The sequence below is a fragment of the Apis mellifera genome, linkage group LG16, assembly GCF_003254395.2.
Source record: "Apis mellifera strain DH4 linkage group LG16, Amel_HAv3.1, whole genome shotgun sequence".
Taxonomy (NCBI): domain Eukaryota; kingdom Metazoa; phylum Arthropoda; class Insecta; order Hymenoptera; family Apidae; genus Apis; species Apis mellifera.
The window spans coordinates 5,326,752-5,350,343 of NC_037653.1; the positions used below are offsets into that span (position 1 = coordinate 5,326,752).

A 23,592-nucleotide genomic window follows, 5' to 3' on the forward strand; every position below is an offset into this window, starting at 1 on the left:
ATCCACGAAGATATTTATTACGTATTTTTGTTTCGTCGAGAAATCGTAATGATGACTAAAAATAATTGCAAATATCGAATCTTTGAAATATTTCAAGAAACGAATAATAAGTATTATTTGCAGATGACAAAGTGTAAGTTAATAGAGGGATGTTTGAAGTATATCCACGAAAATTATTTTTCATTAATATATAACGGTTCAAGAATTGCTCGGGGATTATTTATTTATTTTTTCGTTTTGTTTTGTCAAGAAATCTTTGAAATATTTCAATTTTTCCGAGGATGGTAAGTATTATTTGCAGACGAGTATAATTTAATAAAAGGATGTTTGAAGTATATCCACGAAGATATTCATTTATATTTGTTTCGTCAAGGATCGAGAAATTATAATGGTGATTAGAGATAATTATAAATCGAATTATTCTATTATTATTAATACAAGTATTATTTGCAGATGACAAAGTGTAACTTAATAGAGGGATATTAAAAATAACACAAAGATTATTTTTCATCAAGTTATACCTATTCAAAAATTACTTGGAATTATTTATTACTTTTATTCTCCTTCCTCAAAGGTAAGAAATCGTATTAAAAATAACCAAGTAAGTATTCAACGAATCTTTGAAATATTTCAATTCTTCCAAGAAATAATAACTATTACTATCTTTAAAATAAATCCAAGATTATTTTTCAAAAATCGCTTGGGAATTATTTATTTACTTATTTATTTATTTTTGTCAAGAAATATTTCAATCTTCTTTTTCACTATCTTTACTTAACAAAATCTTACAACAAATTATTTCTCATAGGAGATCGAACGGATTTCGAAACAAGTTTCTCCTTATCCCTCCAATTCCAATATGGCCGCGCCCGTGTTACGAACTCGCGTGTAAAACAATATTATTTAATTAAACGCTTGCCGCGCGATGAACGGCCGATGAGGCAAAGATGAAATATCCCCTCCCCCCTCCTTGCGCATTACCCAAGCAGCCGCTGCTAATTCTCTCGAATTGTCTGCACTCTATATCATACGTGCTACCTTTGTCGGTTTATTACCCTCTCTCTCTCTCTCTCTCTTTATATATATGTATATATATACCGCCCGTGCCCCGCTGGAAAATTCGAATAAAATATATCAGACACCCACGGTCGGTTAATAAGGCACGAAATTACGGGTTGGGTAGAGGAATTCTCGGCGAAAATAGTCGACTGACAGTAAGCGCCCCCATTAAAATACATCGGTGTATAACACATTCCATGCTCCTCCTTCCCTCTAAGGAATAATATATAGAATTAACGCCTCTTTTCGAACAGGACGATTAAATTTCTCGATTACGAAAAGAGGGGAGGGCATCTTTGTCGCTGTATTTTATTATCCCGAAAATTCTCTTGGAAGGAGAAAAATTTCGAAAAATCAAATGATGGTGATTTTTCAATTTAATGTTTTTAATTACTTGTTTTTTTTTTTTTTTTTATATTAGATATTTTTTAGATCGAGGAGATAGATCGTGGAAATTGATAAAGATGAAGGCTGGATCTTGTATATCGGTATATTTTGCCGTTATAATTTGAAATGTAATCGCGAAAGGAAATCGCGGTCTGGCACCGGGTACCGTGTGCACTAAATATACAAAACGGTGTCGTTGGTTAATAAGCTACGAAACTGGGCGCAGGAGCGCTCTTCAGGTAACAGTAAATACGCGCCAAGTACTAAAATTTGCATTTAACTACCGCGGCCAATTTGAATACCTAATTTTAATACGTAACCGCATAAATTTATGATAATTACTCTTCTTAGCGTTATTTGAACGTTGCCCATAAGAGGCGTGTATTTAACACGTGCCGCGCTCTGTAATTAGACGATTTCCGGTTTTCTTTTCTTTTATATCGATTTTTTCGCCGTGTATTTTTCAATTGGACATCGGCGAAAAAAGAAAAAAGAAAAAGTAAATAACTTGGGTTTTAATTGCTATTAATTAAAACCTTTCGGATTTATCGTTTCCATTTTACAACGTTTCCAACTGCCATCCTCAAACTATTGGATTTCGCTTTAAATCCTCGAAATACTCGATTAATCGTTCGATTTTTCACTCTTTATTTATTTATTTTTTCTCTTCGCTGGTTCAAAAAAATTTTCAATCAATTTTTCTTTCCAACAAGATCATTGATAATGCAAGGATAAGAAGGATATAATGAAAAAAAGCTCGGCGAAAATGAAAATCGAGGGACAAACAAATAATTCAATCCGGCCAAAATTCTCGATCAAACGCTCTCTCCGATATACACCGATCATCGAAATGGGGTACGGAAAAGGCATGGAGAACTCGTTGGCACAGCGCCATCTTCGTACTCCATATTCCTCTTTATGCCATCCTCGCGTCGTTTCTCTCCCCCCTCCCCTCCTCTCTCTCTCTCTGATCCACGAAAATTTCTCGCCCCACAGTTTGTTAGCTTCGCGTGGAACGTTCTTCGTTTTGGCGATTTTCGAGGCCGGAAAATCCGTGCCGCCTCGCACCTGTCGGCCCGATACGCGTCTTCTCTGATGCATATATGCATAAGCATTTATGCATAATCGCATCGTGACCCCACGACTCGAAACGGATCGTGTTACGTGATGGCCGTCCGCGAGAATTCTATTCCACCTTCCTTCCGAACGGAAACCGCTATTTGCCCGATCGATTCCGATCAGATCGACTTTGGAAATCGGGCCGTTGGACCAGTTTTTTAGGAGATACGAACGTGCTAGGCTTTTTTTTATTTGTAATTTTGTGGTTTTATAATTCGAGTATTTATTAATAAATAATAAAATAAAGTAGGTGAAGAATTTCGATGGAGATGTAATTTTTAATATTTAATATTTCGTGTATATTGTAAATTCTTAGAGTTTTGTAAAATAAAAGATATCGTCCTGCAAATTTATTAAATTTGATTGTTTAAATTTGTTTAGGACAAAAATTTTGAAGAGAAATATCGAGAGAACGAGAAAATATTGTTATTTGTGAGGTAAAATTTCTATACGCTTTGTATTGAAAACATATGCGTTGCATAACGTACGAAACGAATAGGTACGAAAATATAAACATATCGTCGAAACGTTGCACGATGTAAACATACTTTAATTCGTACACTTCCGAGAAACACACACGCTTTTGTTTTCCCCTTCCACCAAAACAGATCACACGTCCTTATTGCGTATAATCGTTCTACAGTCTCTATTCGACTTTCAAGTGGTTCTCACGTTTTTCGTATTGCGCGTTCAATTTTATAAAAGTGTTTCGTTATTTCGGCAAATATTTCGTTCCAAGCAATTATTTTTTAACAACGTGAAATGTATAAGATAACAAGATTGGATAGAATATCGCTGCATCGAGAAGAACTTTCTAATTTTCAGAGGTTAGATTCAACGTGATCGAATAAAGTACGCGAATAAAGAGCATCGTAACGTTCCTTTATAAATTTGTGTTCGATTTTACAATAGTGGAAAATAGTGTTTCGTTATTCGGCAAATATTTCGTTCCAAGCAATTATTTTTTAACAACGTGAAATGTATAAGATAACAAGATTAGATGGAATATCGCTGCATCGAGAAGAACTTTCTAATTTTCAGAGGTTAGATTCAACGTGATCGAATAAAGTACGCGAATAAAGAGCATCGTAACGTTCCTTTATAAATTTGTGTTCGATTTTACAATAGTGGAAAATAGTGTTTCGTTATTCGGAAAATATTTCGTGTCAACGTAGAAGCAATTATTTTTTAATAACGTGAAATGTGTAACAATTGGATGGAATATCTTATCGAATATCCTTGAGAAAAATTTTCGAGAGTTTCAGAGGTTAGGTTCAACGTGATTCGACATGATCGAATACAAAAGTACGTGGAAGAGTATGGCAATGTCTTTTTTTCTATCCTTTTATAAATTTTCATTCCAACTGCTTCATTATTCAAAATTCTTCGATATTATTTATTTCTTACGTGATTCATATTGTTCTTAAATCTCAACTGTTTAATTTGCGTATCAGTCATTAGTTACAAATATTCAAAGAGAATAATAGATAAATAAAATCCTGTCGGGACAAAATCGAAAGAACGTAAATAAAAGGATGGAGGAAAACACGTTCCATTTATCGTTCGTGTGATCAAAAAATTCGACAAAATTCCGGTATGCATCGCTATTTCGAATATCGATGAAACTATTTAACCGCGTGTGTCATTATACGGAGATGGAATCGAGTGCACGATTTCGCAGTAGCAGCAGATGTCGGCGGTTTCGGCCAATATCGACGTTTCTGATAGTCGATTATTGAAATACAGTTCGTCGCGCTTTACCCAAGAGTTTCCTAATAGGACGATTCTCCTCGACGCTGCTTTCAGAAGTACTTTACCGAACACGTTATTTTCCGCTACAACCGACTTTAACGTTACTTCCAATCGACTTTGAGGTTAATAGTTGTTTAACGTCAGTTTGCCTACCGCTTTCGCTACATGGCCGAGAAAAACGAAGTATCGGATGAAAAGAATCGAACGAAATTACCTTCGATTGGACAACGCCAATTTTTATTCGAATTCGTGTTTATTCATTCGCGCGTGAATACACGATTCGAATCTTTTTAGGTTAATTTAATCTCCCGTAAAAATAGATACGGAGACAAAGGGGGATAGGCAAAACGAAACGAAACTTTCTCCCAAATAATTTCGGCGGAATCGTTTGGCGGCGTTGGGCGCCTCCCCCTATTTTCGGCCGAATTTCATTACACTGCGCGTTGTATCGCGAAATTTATGTTCGAGCTTAAATTAGAATATCAGATTATCAAATTCTGGAAAGTTGGTAATTCCGGTATGCACGGGATCGGGCACGGGTGCCGCTTTTACGACAACGCAACCAGGCAACATTAATTAAACACAAATAAATGTAACTGGATTCCCGAATTTGCGGCGGGGCGAAAGCAAATCCGTTTTATCCGTTTAACGCCTGAACGTTGTAAAATTACTTGGAAAAACGAAGTAGAAATTTGTCGAATTAGAAGTTGGAGAGAGAAAGAGTGAGACAGATGCATTTGTCAACAACTGCGAGAAACTTGGATTTAAAAAAAAAAAATTAATAATTAGAAATTAATAATTAGATTTCAATTTTAAATTTATTATAGAAAAATTAATAATTCGTGAGAATTCATTTTTACGAAAATTCTTTAAATTATCTTCCTTTGTTTCTTTTCTTGTCATGCATTTGCCACACTGCGATATTTCGTAATTTTTCTCTCTCTTCGTCGAATATCGTATGATTCTTTTCACGAAGGAGATTTTATTATAGTAAAGCATATCCTCTCGAGCCGGTCACCGATCACAAGCCGTGAATTAGAGATTTAATCTGGCAGATTAGATTTTTTTTTCCCTATCATTCCGGTCGCGAAGCCGCGACGAATAAAGAAGGAGAAGAAGGAGAAGAAGAAGAAGAAGCTTTTGGCTGGAGATTCTCGAAAGGTAGGCAATATGTGTGTCACGTGCTTCGCTATCGTCTTCCGCCCTTCCGCTCTGCGCATCCTCCTCCTTTTCCCCCAGTGTCCTCCTGCACAGGGCTGCCACCAGCGATGGAAACTGACAATTGTTAAGTCGTGAAATAACTAATAAATTCCAAAGATTAAAAATTTCGAAAATTTCAATGTTGTCCAAATTTCAACAAATCCAACGATTAAGAAATATTACAAATAATCCCACACAAATTACAAATTAATAACAATTAATCAATTTATCGAAATTATAGAAAATTTGTATTTTTCTAAATCGCAAAGCCAGATCGATACGAAATCACAAGATTCGAATTTATCGTCGTAAGTTTCGAAATTGATCATCTCTCGGAAAAATAAAAGAAAAAGAAAAAAAATATTGGCAAAGCAAACGTTTATCCAAAATATTTGAATTGGAATCGACGAATATCGAGCGATATTAAATCATCGTATCGGATTTATTAATACATCGGTGTATTGGTTACAGGTGCAAGAGGGTATCGGTCCCATCGCTATCCGGGGGTCACGTGCGCCGCGTCAGGGCCGTAGGGTGGCGTTCTTGCGCAGGGGTGCAAGAAGTAAGGGCTGTTTCGTGAGCTGCATACGGGAGAACGGGAGAGCAGAGAGCCGGTGAGAATCGAGAGAATCGAAATTTCCGCGAACAGCCACGGGCATTTTTACGTGGGCATCCATCCAAGCTCGATCTATCGCGAGGGTTCTCTGGCTTAAAGGGAAGGGGAGGGGAGAGAGGGAGGGAGAGAAGACGAAATTTTCAATGGCCTTAACTAGTGGAACTCGGGGGGAAATATTAATTTTAATTTGATGGAGAAAGAGAACGATTTTTGTCGGATTTTTAGTGATGGGTTAGAGTTGCTCGCGATCTCTTATCTCGTTTATTTGTATTGTAATTCGATATATATATATATATATATATATATATATATATAGAAAGAAAGTTTTATAAGTTTCTTGTTAATTAGTTTATTATTATTATAGTATATTATTTATTAATTTGATGTAAATGATTTAGTGATGGGTTAGAGTTGCTCGCGAACTCTTATTTCGTTTATTTGTATCGTAATTCGATATATATATGAAAGAGAGTTTTATAAGTTTCTTGTTAATTAGTTTATTATTATTATTATAGTATTACTTATTATTTATTAATTTGATGTAAATGATTTAGTGATGGGTTAGAGTTGCTCGCGATCTCTCATCTCGTTTATTTGTACTTATAATTCGATATATATATGAAAGAGAGTTTTATATTTCTTGTTAATTAGTTTATTATTATTATTATAGTATTACTTATTATTTATTAATTTGATATAAATGATTTAGTGATGGGTTAGAGTTGCTCGCGATTTTTTATCTCGTTTATTTATATTGTAATTCGATATATATGAAAGAGAGTTTTATATTTCTTGTTAATTAGTTTATTATTATTTATTAATTTGATGTAAATGAACGTACAAATAAATTTACGTGAAATTAATGAAATTTTCCAAACATTGCTACGTTAATTTGGATATCTGAAGCATAAAAATTCCACGATCTAATCTAATTACCGTGAAACGGAAGAAATATCATTTAAAAATATCGTTCGAAATTTTATTCTACGTATATGTCAAGGATTAAAAAATTGGAAAGGGATAAAAATATTTAAAAAATTCACGTAGACGTTCTACCTATTTTAATAAGTCGACTCGTATTATAATTCGACATATACGATGGAAAAAACTCTTTTTGAACAACAAAATTATCCACACAATTTTATATATATACATATACACAAAAAATAATCGATCGTCTATGGAAATCTTACAAAAGCTGTATCCCCTTCCCCTCCTCCAAAAATCCAGAGAAAAGAAAAGAAAAGAAAAATAAAGGAAAGGAATCAAGAAGGTCCAAGAAGATCCACGCGAGAGAAGGAGGGGGACAAAAAAAACCAAGAAAGAGAGAGAAAGAGAGAGAGAGGAATAAAAGAGGGACGGCTGCGAGAAGGAGGAGGCGGAGGAGATGCATCTTTTCCATGCCGTATTACCATAGCAATGGCGGCAAATCAAATTGAATAAAAATTTATGTATCAGAAAGGCAATAAAACGGAATAGATTTGGGGCACGAATGGGGCCGAATCCATCAGGATCCTTGGATCCTCCTCCCTCCCCCTCCCCGATAAAGGTGGGATCGTTTGGTGGGTCCGCGCGTGCACGGAGGAGAGGGGAGGGGAGAGGTGTGTGTGCGCGCGTGTATCCCGGCCGATTCGAGCCGGGATTGTCGAATTGTTGCCGCGAAATTTATTCCACCTACACGTATACACGTAGAAGGAGGGAGGGAGGGGAGGGGGAGAGGGGGCGTACACGTGGAAACGGGGCGGTGGAAAGGGTGTAAGAGGACCTGAGCCACTGCCACCCTCCTCCTTTCTCCATCGAAATCGGCTTTACGATATTACGCCGGCCGGGGGAGAAGCCCGGGACATCCGGTTTATGCGGCCGCGCCGAGCCTTTCTCTATCCATCTCCGTCCTCGTCACGCAAACTTTGCGCTATACGCGGCTCTTGATTGCTTCTCTCTCTCTCTCTTCCTTTCTTTCTTTCTTTCTTTCTCTCTTTCTTAAGGAGAGTTTATTTCGAAAAAGTTTTTCTTTCCTTTCTTTTTCTTGCTTTCTATCTTTTTATCGTCGAATTATTGATATAATTCAATTGGATTTGAAACGTGTTGATCAACGAAAAGGATGCAACGACGAGGATGGTATGGCTTTTCTTCTCTCTCTCTCTCTCTCTCTCTCTCTTTCTCTCTTTCTCTTTTTTTTAAGGCAAGCTTAGTAATTTCCTTCGAAAAAGTTCTTTCCTTTCTTTTTCTTGCTTTCTATATTTTTATCGTCGAATCATTGATATAACCACGTCGGATATCATTGCATTTGAAACGTGTCGATCAACAAAAAGGATGCAATGACGAGGATGGTATGGCTTTTGTTCTCTCTCTCTCTCTTTTTCTTTCTTTCTTTTTCTTAAAGTTTAATAATTTTTTTCGAAAAAGTTCTTCTTTCCTTTCTTTTTCTTGCTTTCTATCTTTTTATCGTCGAATCATTGATATGTCGGATATCATTGAATTTGAAGCGTTATCGCACGATATATAAATACGCGTGTCGAGGATGCAACGACGAAGATGGTGTGGTTTTTGTTCTTCTCTCTTTCTTTCTCTTTCTTTCTCTCTTTCTTAAGGCTTAGCGATTTCGAAAAAGTTCTTTTTCCTTTCTTTTTCTTGCTTTCTATCTTTTTTATTGTCGAATCATTGATATAACCCACGTCGAATATTATTGGATTTGAAATGCGATGTGTCGATTAATGAAAAGAATATAACGATGAAAATGATATGGTTTTTTGTTCTTTTTTTCTCTCTCTCTTTCTCTTTCTCTTTCTTAAAGCTTAGTGATTTCTTTCAAAAAAATTCTTCTTTCCTTTCTTTTTCTTGCTTTCTATCTTTTTATCGTCGAATCGTCAACGACGAAGATGGTGTGGTTTTTGTTCTTTTTTCTCTCTTTCTCTCTTTCTCTCTTTCTTTCTTAAGGCTTAGCAATTTCTTTCAAAAAAGTTCTTCTTTCCTTTCTTTTTTCTTGCTTTCTATCTTTTTATCATCGAATTATTGATATAAACCACGCCGAATATTATTGGATTTGAAACGTGTCGATCAACGAAAAGGATACAACGATAAAGATGGTGTAGTTTTTGTTCTTCTTTCTCTCTCTCTTTCTCTTTCTCTCTTTCTTTCTTAAGGCTTAGCAATTTCTTTCGAAAAAGTTCTTCTTTCCTTTCTTTTCCTTGCTTTCTATTTTTTTATCGTCGAATCATTGGATTTGAAATCTTATCGCGCGATATGTAAGAGGATGCAACGACAAAGATGGCTTTCTTCTCTCTCTCTTTCTCTCTCGTGGAATATAGATTCTTGAACTTTTTAAAAAGTTTCCAAATTAATATTCACGCAGAATCATTTCTCAATCATTTCAAAATCTCAGATTCGTAGCGAAAAATCATTCTTAGACATCAAAGCCTTACCTTTCCACGTTTTCCCATTTAAAAATCTCGAAACGAATAAAATTAATCATCGTTATTTTTCCTTCCATCCTTCTTCCACCCTTCTTTCTCTCGATCTCACGTGGCGGATCCTTCCCTTTTTTTTCGCGATTAATCGAAAGAAAGGGAAGAAAGAGAAAAAAAAAAGAAAAAACAGAATAAAACGCTCGAAATCGAGTCAAATATTTGCTCGCGAGACCCGTTTAAGAGCAAGCTCTCCCCTCTCCCCTGATTATAATTTCGTCCCGATGTCGTGGTCCATTTCTGGAGCCAATGCGAGGAGTGGAGAGAGAAGTGGACAAGAAGAAGAAAGAAAGAAAAGAAATGACGGATCGAATCGAGATAAAGACGTCGCCAGGTGAAGTATTTGATCACCCTGTAGGAGCGGAACAATGAAGAGGAGGAGGAGGAGGAGAGGTTTTATCCTGGCGGTGACGACATCGTTTCGGTGAAGTATAGCCCCGCCGCGAAATTCGGCGGAAGAATCCATATCCACGATCGTTTTATGGGGAGCCGGGCATTAAATCGAGCCCGGCATTGAATCGAGGAATATCACCCCCTCCCCCCCCTTATGCGCGAGTAATAACAAACGTCTTGGGTGAAATAGCCCTTTGAATGTGAATTATTTCGATTCGGGGGAAATATGGAGTTTTTCTTCTTCGAATCGATCTGTATTTTTCTCCTTTTCTTTTCGTTTTTAATCTTTTTTAATTTTTAAAGAAACGAGAGGATTAGAATCGTAGCTGTTGTATATATAACACAAGACCGATAAATAATGGAATCGATTCGACGATTTATATAAAAATGTGCAAAGTTTTCGCGATGATAAAATAATTCATGTTCCATTGGAAAGTAAGAAAATATTGTGAATCGAGTAATTTTCGATTTTAATTTTTTTTAATTTAAAGAAACGAGACGATTAGAATCGCAGCTGTTGTATATTTAACACAAGACCGATAAATAATGGAATCGATTTATATAAAAATGTGCAAAGTTTTCGCGATGATAAAATAATTCATGTTCCATTGGAAAGTAAGAAAATATTGTGAATCGAGTAATTTTCGATTTTAATTTTTTTTAATTTAATTTAAAGAATCGCAGCTGTTGTATATATAACACAAGACCGATAAATAATGAAATCGATTTATATAAAAATGTGCAAAATTTTCGTGATGATAAAATAATTCATGTTCCATTGGAAAGTAAGAAAATATTGTGAATCGAGTAATTTTCGATTTTAATTTTTTTTAATTTAAAGAAACGAGACGATTAGAATCGCAGCTGTTGTATATTTAACACAAGACCGATAAATAATGGAATCGATTTATATAAAAATGTGCAAAGTTTTCGCGATGATAAAATAATTCATGTTCCATTGGAAAGTAAGAAAATATTGTGAATCGAGTAATTTTTGTACGTAATGTTCGATTTTAATTTTTTTTAATTTAAAGAAACGAGAGGAGAGAAGACTGAAGAATCGTGACTGTTGTATATATAATACAAGACTAATAAATAATGGAATCGATTCGATGATTTATATAAAAATGTGTAAAGTTTTCGCGATGATAAAATAATTCATGTTCCATTGGAAAGTAAGAAAATATTGTGAATCGAGTAATTTTCGTACGTAATGTTCGATTTTAATTTTTTTTAATTTAATTTAAAGAAATTAAGAGAGGATTAGAATCTGTTGTATACATAACACAAGACCGATAAATAATGGAATCGATTTATATAAAAATGTGCAAAGTTTTCGCGATGATAAAATAATTCATGTTCCATTGGAAAGTAAGAAAATATTGTGAATCGAGTAATTTTCGATTTTAATTTTTTTTAATTTAAAGAAACGAAAGGAGAGAAGATTGAAGAATCGTGACTGTTGTATATATAACACAAGACCGATAAATAATGGAATCGATTTATATAAAAATGTGCAAAGTTTTCGCGATGATAAAATAATTCATGTTCCATTGGAAAATAAGAAAATATTGTAAATCGAGTAATTTTTGTATGTAATTAACGATTCACTCACCCAAAAGAGAATGTTCAGAGAGGAGATAATACACGTACCTGGAACAGAAAAAGAAAAAAGACGTGATAAAATGATCATTGATAATACAATTATTAGTGTATTTGTAATTAATTATTTCTATATTATTATTGAAATTATTAAAATATATATATATAAAGAGACAAGAATAGGAAAAATATTTGTTATTCTCAAAATTATTATTTCTCAAAATTTTTCCCCCAACTTTCTGCAAAATCAGGCAGAATTGGATAACGAGGAAATTTGATTTTCCAAGGGAAACTGGCAGATATCTCGAGAATCGCATATTCCAGGTGGAGAAACTACCTGGGTCTCTCTTCGTAGGGCTTGCATTTGTTGAAGGACGTTGTCCAAGTGCTTGGTAAGCACACTGCCACTCCTACGAAGCTTTAATCGTGCATCGAGAATTCTCCGTACACGTTTGCCAGGTTGCTGGGAATTAGCGCTAGGGAAATCGAATGTATTTTGGAAAAACAAAGCGTCGAAAGTGTTTCGATTCGTTGAACGAACAAGATAACTTGATGTAACTACGTGCTGACCATGATTTTCGAGAAAATTTTGTAGCTAAATCTGTTCTGAATCAATATTAACAACGAATATTTTATCAGGTAATAAAATAGAAGTATTCGAATAAATTGGAATAAATTGTCTGCAATTAGAAAGAAGAAGTAACAAGTTTTAAGATTATTAATTATCTTTTTAATTGGATATGGAATTACATATAAATTGATAAATTGATTTATCTCGTTTCAGAATGAAATTTGTTTATTCTTTATTCTCCCCCTTCTTGGTCCGTTTTTCACGGAAGCCTGAACCATGGTCATCGGCATTCGCTCACCACGCACGGATGAGGATCCAGCTTCCATTTCGCGTTTGCCCCGCTAATTGATTTAATTGATCTCACGTGCACGCTACGTCATTATTGATGCGTGGTCCAGCGACACATTAAAATTACTGGGTCCAATCGAATTGGCAGGCAATGACGCGAGATGCCGAGACACACAGCGAGCGAAGCGGCAATTGCAAGGTAGGCTAGCTTTGCAAATCAACCGTGCACGAGCGAACATTCGAAATGCTTCACCATGACTGCCTTCCCTAACACGCCCAAACGGGGAGAGGGGAGAGGGAGACCCTTCCTTTTATTTAGCGAACTTATCGTGAATTCTGGTCAAGCCGCTACCATTCGAGTAATCGAGAAAAAGAATTTAATCAGTTCGTCCCCCGAAACGTTTACTTTAGTTTCATTTTTTCGTTTTTATTCGATACGAGACACGAATTGATTCCGAATCTTTTGATTATTACAATTGGAAATCGTGGCGAAAGATTGCAGGGAAGTAATAATAATAAAAAGAGGGAGTGTTATTTTATAGTGTATGATATATTTAAAAATAAAACTTATCGAAAATTCTTATCGTGAATTATTTCTTGCTGATTAATATATTAATATAAAATATGTGATTATAATAGGATAGTTGTTCTAATAGTAGCGACGTCCACTAGCGTAAAATTGAACCAAAGAAGAAGAAGAAGCGAAAGAAGATGGTAGAAGGCGGAAAGAAAGGATAAAATAGGAAAAAAAATAGGATAATAAATAAAATAATAAAAGAAGAATGAAAATATTAAAGAATTAGAAACAATAAAAAAGTACCGTGCAAGAGAGAAAAAAAATAAAAAGTGGAAGAATGGAAAAAAAGGAAGAATAATGATGATTAAAAGAAAAGCGGGGAGAATAATAAAGAAGTTGGAAGAATAATAAAGGGAGAAATGAGAGGAGGAATGAGAGGAGGATGACAAAGAAATGAAAACAAAAATGACAAAAAAGCAGAGAAAATAATAAAAGCAGAACCAGCAAGAAAAGCAGGAAAAAAAGCAGAAACAGAAGGAAAGGAGGAGCAGAAAAAAAAACGAAAGGAGAAACATAAGCAGAAGCAGACAGAAAAGAAGAAAGAGAAAAAGGAGAAAAAGTAGAACAAAACAGAAGTAGAGGGGAAAAGAAAAAGAGAAGCAAGGAGAAGGAGAAATAGAAGAAGAAGCAGAAAGAGAAGCAGAAGGAGATGCAGAAAGAGAAGCAGAAGGAAAAGTAAAAGGAGAAACAGAAGCACAAGCAGAAAGAGAAGAAGAAAGAAAACAAGAAGAATGGAAAGCAGAAATAGATGCAGAAATAGACAAAAAAGAGAAGAAGAAAGAGAAGGAGAAGCAGAAAGAGAAGCAGAAGGAAAAGCAGAAGAAAAAGTAAAAGGAGAAGCACAAGCAGAAGGAGAAGGAGAAAGAGAAGAAGGAGAAGGAAAAGCAGAAACAGAAGCAGAAGTAGATGGGAAAAGAGAAAGAGAAGAAAGAGAAGTAGATAAACAGAAAGAGAAGCAGAAAGAAAAGCAGAAAGAAAAGTAAAAGAAGAAACAGAAGGAGAAGGAGAAAGAGAAGGAGGAGAATGAAAAGCAGAAGCAGAAACACAAGCAGAAGAAGAAGTAGAAAGAAAAGGAGAAACAAAAGGAGAAACAGAAACAGAAATAGAAGTAGAAGTAGACGATTGATTTCCGTATGAAGAGGAACACAAAGAAAGGACAAGAAAAATGATAAGGGTGGGTGAAAAATGACAAAAAAAGATGGAAAATGAAAACGATAGAAAGGTGACAGGGGAGGGAAAAGAAAAAGAATGATTAAAAAAGATATGGGAGAAAACAGAGGTAGATGGGAAAAAATGATTATAAGAAAAGAAAGGGAAGTTAATGAAGATGACAATATAGAAAAAAAGAGTGGGTAGAGAATAAGGATATCAAAGAAAAGGTAGATGAAAGTGGTAAAATATTAAGAATTGTGTGAAGAGGAATTGATAAATTTCCGTGTGAAGAGGAATTGATAAATTTCCGTGTGAAGAGGAATTGATAAATTTCTGTGTGAAGAGGAATTGATAAATTTCCGTGTGAAGAGGAATTGATAAATTTCCGCGTGAAGAGGAATTGATAAATTTCCGTGTGAAGAAGAATAAAGAAAAAAAGAAAGAAATATGAAAAAATTATGACTAGCAAAGAGAGGAGAAAGGAAAAGATGGAAAACAGATCGAAGAATCAGAATATTAAAAAAGAAAGGAGTAGAAGAAAAGAATAAACAAAAAAAGGATGAGGAAATGATAAGAATAGGGGGAAGAGATGACAAAAAAGATGGAGAATGAAAACGATAGAAATGAAAGATGTCAAAGTAGGAGAAAGAGAAGAATGATTAGAAAAGATGGAAAAAGATGGTGAAAAAATGATTTCTGTGTGAAGAGAAATTGATAAATTTCCGTGTGAAGAGGAATTGATAAATTTCCGTGTGAAGAGGAATTGATAAATGATCGTGTGAAGAGGAATTGATAAATTTCCGTGTGAAGAGGAATTGATAAATTTCCGTGTGAAGAGGAATTGATAAATTTCCGCGTGAAGATGAATTGATAAATTTCCGTGTGAAGAGGAATTGATAAATTTCCGTGTGAAGAGGAATAAAGAAAAAAAGAAAGAAATATGAAAAAATTATGACTAGCAAAGAGAGGAGAAAGAAAAAGATGGAAAACAGAAGAATCAGAATATTAAAAAAGATAGGAGTAAAAGAAAAGAATAAACAAAAAAAGGATGAGGAAATGATAAGAATAGGGGGAAGAGATGACAAAAAAGATGGAGAATGAAAACGATAGAAATGAAAGATGTCAAAGTAGGAGAAAGAGAAGAATGATTAGAAAAGATGGAAAAAGATAGTGAAAAAATGATTATAAAAGGAAAAAATATTAAGAAAAAAATAGTATAACAAATTAGAAATGATAATATCAAACAATATAGTAATAGAAGAATCGACAAAGGATGAAGAAAATGATAAGAGTGCGAAATGATAAAAGCAGGAAAGGAGAAGAAGGAGCAAAAGCAGAACTAGAAACAGAATTGATAAATGACCGTGTGAAGAGGAATTGATAAATTTCCGCGTGAAGAGGAATTGATAAATTTCCGCGTGAAGAGGAATTGATAAATTTCCGTGTGAAGAGGAATTGATAAATGACCGTGTGAAGAGGAATTGATAAATTTTCGTGTGAAGAGGAATTGATAAATTTCCGTGTGAAGAGGAATTGATAAATGACCGTGTGAAGAGGAATTGATAAATTTCCGCGTGAAGAGGAATTGATAAATTTCCGCGTGAAGAGGAATTGATAAATTTCCGTGTGAAGAGGAATTGATAAATGATCGTGTGAAGAGGAATTGATAAATTTTCGTGTGAAGAGGAATTGATAAATTTCCGTGTGAAGAGGAATTGATAAATTTCCGTGTGAAGAGGAATTGATAAATGATCGTGTGAAGAGGAATTGATAAATTTTCGTGTGAAGAGGAATTGATAAATTTCCGTGTGAAGAGGAATTGATAAATTTCCGTGTGAAGAGGAATTGATAAATTTCCGCGTGAAGATGAATTGATAAATTTCCATGTGAAGAAGAATTGATAAATTTCCGTGCGAAGAAGAATAAAGAAAAAAAGAAAGAAATATGAAAAAATTATGACTAGCAAAGAGAGGAGAAAGAAAAAGATGGAAAACATCAGAATATTAAAAAAGATAGGAGTAGAAGAAAAGAATAAACAAAAAAAGGATGAGGAAATGATAAGAATAGGGGGAAGAGATGACAAAAAAGATGGAGAATGAAAATGATAGAAATGAAAGATGTCAAAGTAGGAGAAAGAGAAGAATGATTAGAAAAGATGGGAAAAAATGGTGAAAAAATGATTATAAAAGAAAGGGAAGATGTTGAAGATGAGAATATAGAAAAGAACGATAAAGGTGGATAGAGGATGAGGATATCAAAGAAAAGGTGGATAAAGAAGAGATATGATAAAATAATAAAAAAAACAAATTAAGAATGACAATATCAAAGAAGATAGGAGAATGGGTAAAGGAAAGGTGAGGAAAATGATAAGAAGAGTGGGAAATGACAAAAGAAAATAGAAATGTCAGAAGAGAAAAATGACAAGGAAGTAAAAAAGAAGATATGGGAAAATGGTCATAATAGAAGAGAAAAAATGATAAAATAAGACAAAAGAAAAGATGAATGATAAAGAAAAGTGTGCGATGAGAATGCTAAAGAAGACAGGAAAAAAGGCATAACAAAGAAAAAAAAGTAAATAATGAAAAAAGAGGAGAAAAAGAAATAATAATAAAACAGGAGAAGAAATAAATATCTCTAATTCCAATTCTCAAACTAAGAAATCGAACATCGATAAAGAAAAAAATGATAAGGAGAATTAAAGTGATTAAAAGTATTAATAAATTTCACAATATATAATGAATTTTTGATAGCGATAAAATAAAAAGATTGTATAAAAGGATTAAATTTATCCACGGTGGTTAATTTTGAAAGAAAGAAAGAAAGGAAAAAAGGAAAATAAAAGGAGAGAAAAAAGAAGAAAGATAGAACGATATTCAAAACAGTTCGATCGGGTTGACGAACAAACGGACGAGCCGTTCTAAATGAAATTATTGATCGTCCATAGGATGCGATCCGGTTTGCAAGAGTAGCCACGTTAATTCGCAACACATGCGGAAGTTCCAGTGATGGCTGGAGCCGAATTTCGCGGGTGCAATCGACTGATCGACCGTCGACTCGCCAACCGATCTATCCAATCTATCCCAGCTATTCCAGCTAATGCGCTTTTGGACGGCTGTGTGCAGTTTTGCAGGTGCGGAGGACAAGCGTACAGACGACGACGGGTATCAATCTTAAGCGAAGCGAGGAGATAATCAGCTTGCGGCCTCGTCACTCGCAACTAACGATTCGCCACCGTTGCAAGTTTCGTTCCAACAGCCACCCACGCTACGAAATTATCTTACCGTTTGATTTACACGGGCGAATCGGCTGAATCTTCCATTCATTAGTTTGACGAGCAATTAGACAGACGACGTTCAAAATCCGTATAACGTATCCGAATTTAACGGATCACACGTTTCCAACGTGTTATATTTCTTACAATTGCATACTTTTGAAATTGGATATTCGATGATGAGCCTATAAGGAACGAGAAACAGGATTCTAATTCTTGAAAGTTTTCCAATTTTTTGTCCATATTCTTTATTTATTTACTTATTTAATCTTCGACCGGGCAAAAGTCTTTTTAATTAGCTATTTAACAGGGGCCCCTAAAGAATTTCTAATTTATAGTTTATCCAACCTATTTTCCCAATTAGGGGAGAAGTCTTTCGAATTAGGTAATTAGGTAGGTATAATTGGATCGTAGGAAATTTCAAGCGTTTACTTAACCTAACTTAACCTAGATTTTTCCGGGTCAAAAATCCTTTCAATTAGCTCAATTAAATACGATTCCAAGGAATTTCGCAAAAGCGATTATCGCAAAATTGAACGAAAATTTATAATTATTATACAATCGAGAGGATCAATCTTGGTTATTTACTATATCGATAATAAATAGATCGATATTATTACGGAGATAAATTGCAATCGTCGCGAGGACGTATTAAAGAGTACACCGAAGCGGAACGAAGCAATTCACGAATTCCTTGGACGAATATATTTGATCAACGATGAATTATTAACCGGTTTGCAATTGGGAAAGCTTCGTCACTCGTCGTTGATCATTCTTAACGACTTTTCTAGCCCCTCCCCCCCTCTCTACCGTACGCATGCACGATTTTTAATCTCATAAATCACCGTATCATAATACCTAGGGAATTAGGTCACAGGGAAATTGATCTTGCCTAGGAATATTCCTCCCTTAATCTAAATATGCAGCCATAATATACGTTACCTTACAATTACCTTATAATATATCCTCGCTTCTTGGATAAAATCTTTCGTTACCTTACACGTTCTAGATAAATTATTTCGGCTTGAATATTCTTCGAATTTCTAGTTCTTTTTTTTATAAATAAAAGAAGAACGAAGAAATACATCTTTCAAACGTGTTTATCGAAGAATCTTACGACGATAATTCGTTTCTGTTCGAAACAATTCGTTCGAAACATTTAGAAATGTTTCAGATCTCGATAAAATTTATTCGTATCGAATAATATTTCTCTCGAAGTTTAAATATCCAAAATTTCGACGACAAAATTTCCAAGGATATTCAATATTACGATCAGATTATGTTATGTTCCAGATATCTAAAAAAAAAAAAAAGAAAATAAAATACGCGAAAGGAAAATTTGAAATGACGATTTGTCAAAGGATTCTTTTTTAACAAGATATATATTAAAAAACGTTTCCTTCTTTCTAAGGGAAGGGAGAAAAAGTTGAGTTCGCGAATTTTTCAACCGATTTTCGGCGACGCCCGAAGTCGGTCACATTCGAGGGATGGAACGGGAATTACCCCTCCCCCCTCCTCCTCCCTCCCTCGTTGTCGCTGCGTCAAAAACTTTTAAATCACGTCTGTTAAACGTGACTAAACGCTCAAGTTGCCAGTTTCGCGGAATTTTCAAGCCGCTGCTGCTCGCCGCCGATCTCGACGAGTTGGGATGGGGTGGGGGAAAAAAAAAAAAGAAAAAAACGTGGACTCGAAGATCGACGATAGATTCGAAACAGAAGGTCGAAACGAACGTCTACTTAAAAAAAAGTAACTGTTTTCTGAACGATCTCGAAAATTTTTTCTCCTTTCAGAAAAGAAAATTTGAAATTTGAAAAAACGAGACGAGAAATCACGAGAGGAGGGAGAATTGGAAGAGAAGAACGTTACCTTTCTCTCTCTCTCTCTCTCTCTCTCTCTCTCTCTCTCTCTCTCTCTATCTATCTATCTATCTATCTATCTATCTATCTATCTATCTATCTATCTATCTATCTCTATCTATCTATCTATCTATCTCTATTTATCTCTGTTTCTCTGTCTCTGTCTCTCTCTCTCTCTCTCTCTTTGTTTCTCTTCCTCTCTATCTATCTATTGTCTATCTATCTATCTATATATCTCTCTCTCTATCTATTTATTTATCTTTGTCTCTCTCTCTCTCTCTCTCTCTCTCTCTCTCTCTCTCTCTCTCTCTCTCTCTCTCTCTATTTATTTATCTTTGTCTCTCTCTCTCTCTCTCTCTCTCTCTATTTATCTCTCTTATCTATTATCTCTATCTATTTCTCTATCTCTCTATCTCTATCTATCTATCTATTATCTATCTATCTATCTATCTATCTATCTATTTATCTCTCTCTCTCTCTCTATCTTTATCTATCTATCTATCTACCTATCTATCTTTCTATCTATCTATCTATCTATCTAACTATCTATCTCTATTTATCTCTCATCTATTACCTTTATCTATCTCTCTATCTCTCTATCTCTCTATCTCTATCTATCTATCTATCTATCTATTTATCTTTGTCTCTCTCTCTCTCTCTCTCTCTCTCTCTCTCTCTCTCTCTTTATCCATCTATCTATTTATTTATCTCTGTTTTTTCTTTCTCTCTTTCTATCTCTCTATCTATCTATCTATCTATCTATCTCTCTATTTATCTATCTATTTATCTCTATTTATCTCTGTCTCTGTCTCTCTCTGTCTGTCTCTCTCTGTCTCTCTCTCTCTCTCTCTCTCTCTCTCTCTCTCTCTTCCTTTCTCTCTCTTCCTCTCTCTCTTTCTATCTATCTATCTATTTATATCTCTCTCTCTATCTATCTATTTATTTTGTCTCTCTCTCTCTCTCTCTCTCTCTCTCTCTCTCTCTCTTCTATCTCTCTTCTCTCATCCATCTATCTATTTATTTATCTCTCTTTCTTTCTCTTTTTCTATCTTTCTATCTGTCTATCTCTCTTTCTCTCTCTCTATTTATCTCTCTTATCTATTATCTCTATCTCTCTATCTATCTATCTATCTATCTATTTATCTCTGTCTCTGTCTCTCTTTCTCTCTCTCTTTCCCTCCTTCCAAAGGTACGAGAAAATTCAAATATATTACGAAATATCCATGATAATCAGATCGATAGATACTAATTCGACGATTTACACGACGTTTATTATAGTTATTTCGCCATCGAGGATATGTCGAGCGGTGGCGCTCTCTGCGGTGTTAATTGAAAGGTGATCAACGGTGTGCGGGTTTCCGCAAGGATCCGTGGCTTTCGAAAAAAAAGGAAGGGGGAGAAAACTGGCTCGACAAGCGTCCTATTACGACTTAAATTGGTTTTTCTTCTTGCCCTCGGATCTTGATCTTGCCTTTATCTAGCAAGGCAAGACCTTTTCTTTCTTCCTTCCTTTCTTTCTTTTTTTTTCTCTCTCTCTTTCTCTCTCCCCCCATTTTTTTCAGGGCTACGGTTCGTGGCTTTATAGAGACACGTTCGAACTTTCTTCTTCCCCGGATATCTCCCCTTTGAAAAAGCTTTCGAGGTTTCCTCTTCTCCGCCCTCCCCTCTTTCATCTTCCTTGTTCGATGCTCTTTGCCGGAGGCCAACTTAAGCTTCGAATTCTCGTAAGCCGGGAGGAGAAGGTATTTTCTTGTAATTTTTCTACGGGTGAGAATACGGGCAGAATCGTATTGTAACGTTTTGTTTTTTTTTCTCTCTCTTTCTCTCTCTTCTCTTTTACATTTTTTTCATTTTCTCGTAATTTAAAGATTAATTCGCTTTTCTTTTTTTTCTTTTTTTTTTTCTTTGGATGAGGTAAGTTTTGATATATCGAATGGATTCCATTTGCAAATTCCAGAGGTGTATAATAATTTGTTTCCTAGGGTATCGTTTTGGAGCAACGTTTCAAGGTGGAAGAATTATATTATTTAATACGAAGAATTAAATTCTTCGCATTGACATCTAACTCGTCTTCCTATGTGCGGAAGGGAAGGAAGATAAATTGCACGCGAAAAGAGAGAGTAAAAAAGTCGAGATATCCATCGATGCCAAGAGAATTGAATTTCCAGTTCTAATATGAAAAATATTCCAAAGACAAACGACGAAGCAAAAGTATTGTTCTGTTGTGAACTCTGTTAAAAAGAGGAAATCCAAATATCCAAATATTTATGCCAAAAGGATTAATTTCATTTTTAACGAAATACTCTTAAACGACGAAGCAAAAGCGCACAAGAAGATTAAATTTTCATTTCCAACGAAATACTCCAAAGACAAACGACAAAGCAAAAGTATTCTGTCGTAGACTGTTAAAAAAATAATCCAAATATCCATCGACGCCAAGAGGATTAAATTTCTAAAAAGTAAATTCTATTAAAAAAAAAAAAAAATCAAAATATCAAATCATCACCAAGAAAATTAAATTTTTAATAAAACACTTCAAAGACGAATGACAAAGCAAAAGTATTCTTTCCAAGTATTCTGTCGTAAATTCTGTTAAAAAAAATCCAAATATTCATTAAATTTCCATTTCTAACAAAATACTCTCAAACGACGAAGCAAAAACGCACAAGAAGATTAAATTTCCATTTCTAACGAAATACTCCAAAGACGAACGATAAAAGCAAAAGTATCCTTTTCAAGTATTCTGTCGTAAACTCTGTTAAAATAATCCAAATATCCATCAAGAGGATTAAATTTCTATTTCTAACGAAATACTCCAAAGACGAACGACGAAGCAAAAGTATCCTTTCCAAGTATTCTGTCGTAAACTCTGTTAAAAAAATAATCCAAATATCCATTAAATATTCATCAAATCCAAATATATATTAAGAGGATTAAATTTCCATTTCTAATGGAAAAAGACAAAGCAAAAGTGCAAATATAATTTTCTAATTCTGTCATAAACTCTATTAAAAAAAAAAATTCAATCATCCATCAAGAGGATTAAATTTCAAACAAAATACTCCTAAGACGAACGACGAAGCAAAATAAGATTAAATTTCCATTTCTAACGGAAAATAACAAAAGTATTTTCACGCAAGTATTTTTCAACTCTGTCATAAACTCTATTAAAAAAAAAAAATCCAAATATCCATCAAGAGGATTAAATTTCCATTTCCAATGAAATACTCCAAAGACGAACGACAAAGCAAAAGTATTCCTTCCTAGTATTCTGTCATAGACTCTAAAAAAATAATCCAAATATCCATCAAGAGGATTAAATTTCCATTTCTAACGAAATACTCCAAAAATAAACGACAAAGCAAAAGTATCCTTTCCAAATATTCGTAAACTTTGTTAAAAAAATCCAAATGTCCATCAAGAGGATTAAATTTCCATTTCTAACGAAATACTTCCAAGACGAACGACGAAGCAAAATAAGATTAAATTTCCAATTCTAACGGAAGATAACAAAAGTATTTTCACGCAAGTATTTTCTGTCATAAACTCTATTAAAAAAAAAAATCCAAATATCCATCAAGAGGATTAAATTTCCATTTCTAACGAAATACTCCCAGGACGAACGACGAAGCAAAATAAGATTAAATTTCCATTTCTAACGGAAGATAACAAAAGTATTTTCACGCAAGTATTTTCTGTCATAAACTCTATTAAAAAAAAAAAATCCAAATATCCATCAAGAGGATTAAATTTCCATTTCTAACGAAATACTCCCGAAGACGAACGACGAAGCAAAATAAGATTAAATTTCCATTTCTAACGAAAAACGACAAGAATACACACACAAGTATATTTTTTCAACTCTGTCATAAACTCTGTTTCACTCTACGACCGAATTTTTCTTCCCTCTGAATCCGATCCATTCCTCCTGTAATTTGGCGCGAGAAATGATTAAAACCCTTATTATTCCACTCGGCCCGATAAATATATATACATCTATATATCTATATCTACCAGTTGATATCCACGAAAAAGATCTTTTGAATACGGTCGCCTTACTTGCTGCCTTTTTCCTCGCTCCTTTTATTCCCCTCCCTCCATTATCATCCTTTCGTCCCTCTCCCCTCCTCTTCGCCAGACCGCGAGGAAACTAATTTAAATCGTAATGGCCCGGCAGCCGGCAGCAGCAGCAGCGTGATGGAACTACACCGAGTTTTTGTAAGGACGCCATTTGTCTGCCGTGCGCGCGGCCGGCAATTTCGCGCCCGAAATTTAGGAGATCGTG

The 23,592-nt window shown here is 34.7% G+C and overlaps 1 protein-coding gene and 1 long non-coding RNA gene across 3 annotated transcripts in view; one reads left to right on the forward strand and one right to left on the reverse strand.

Annotated features, from left to right (window-relative positions):
- Window positions 1–23,592, reverse strand: part of LOC550708 (E3 ubiquitin-protein ligase MIB1) — a 575,562-nt gene that overhangs the window by 39,218 nt on the left and 512,752 nt on the right. The gene's annotated exons all lie outside the window — the stretch shown is intronic.
- LOC107965683 lies at window positions 1,500–23,081 on the forward strand. 2 transcript variants are annotated; one of them, XR_001705918.2, is made up of 4 exons: window positions 1,500–5,478; window positions 5,989–6,131; window positions 12,377–12,650; window positions 21,290–23,081. It is a non-coding gene; the product is annotated as an uncharacterized LOC107965683 (long non-coding RNA). The 2 variants fall into 2 exon arrangements; XR_001705917.2 differs by lacking the exon at window positions 21,290–23,081 and having other exon boundaries at window positions 12,377–13,209.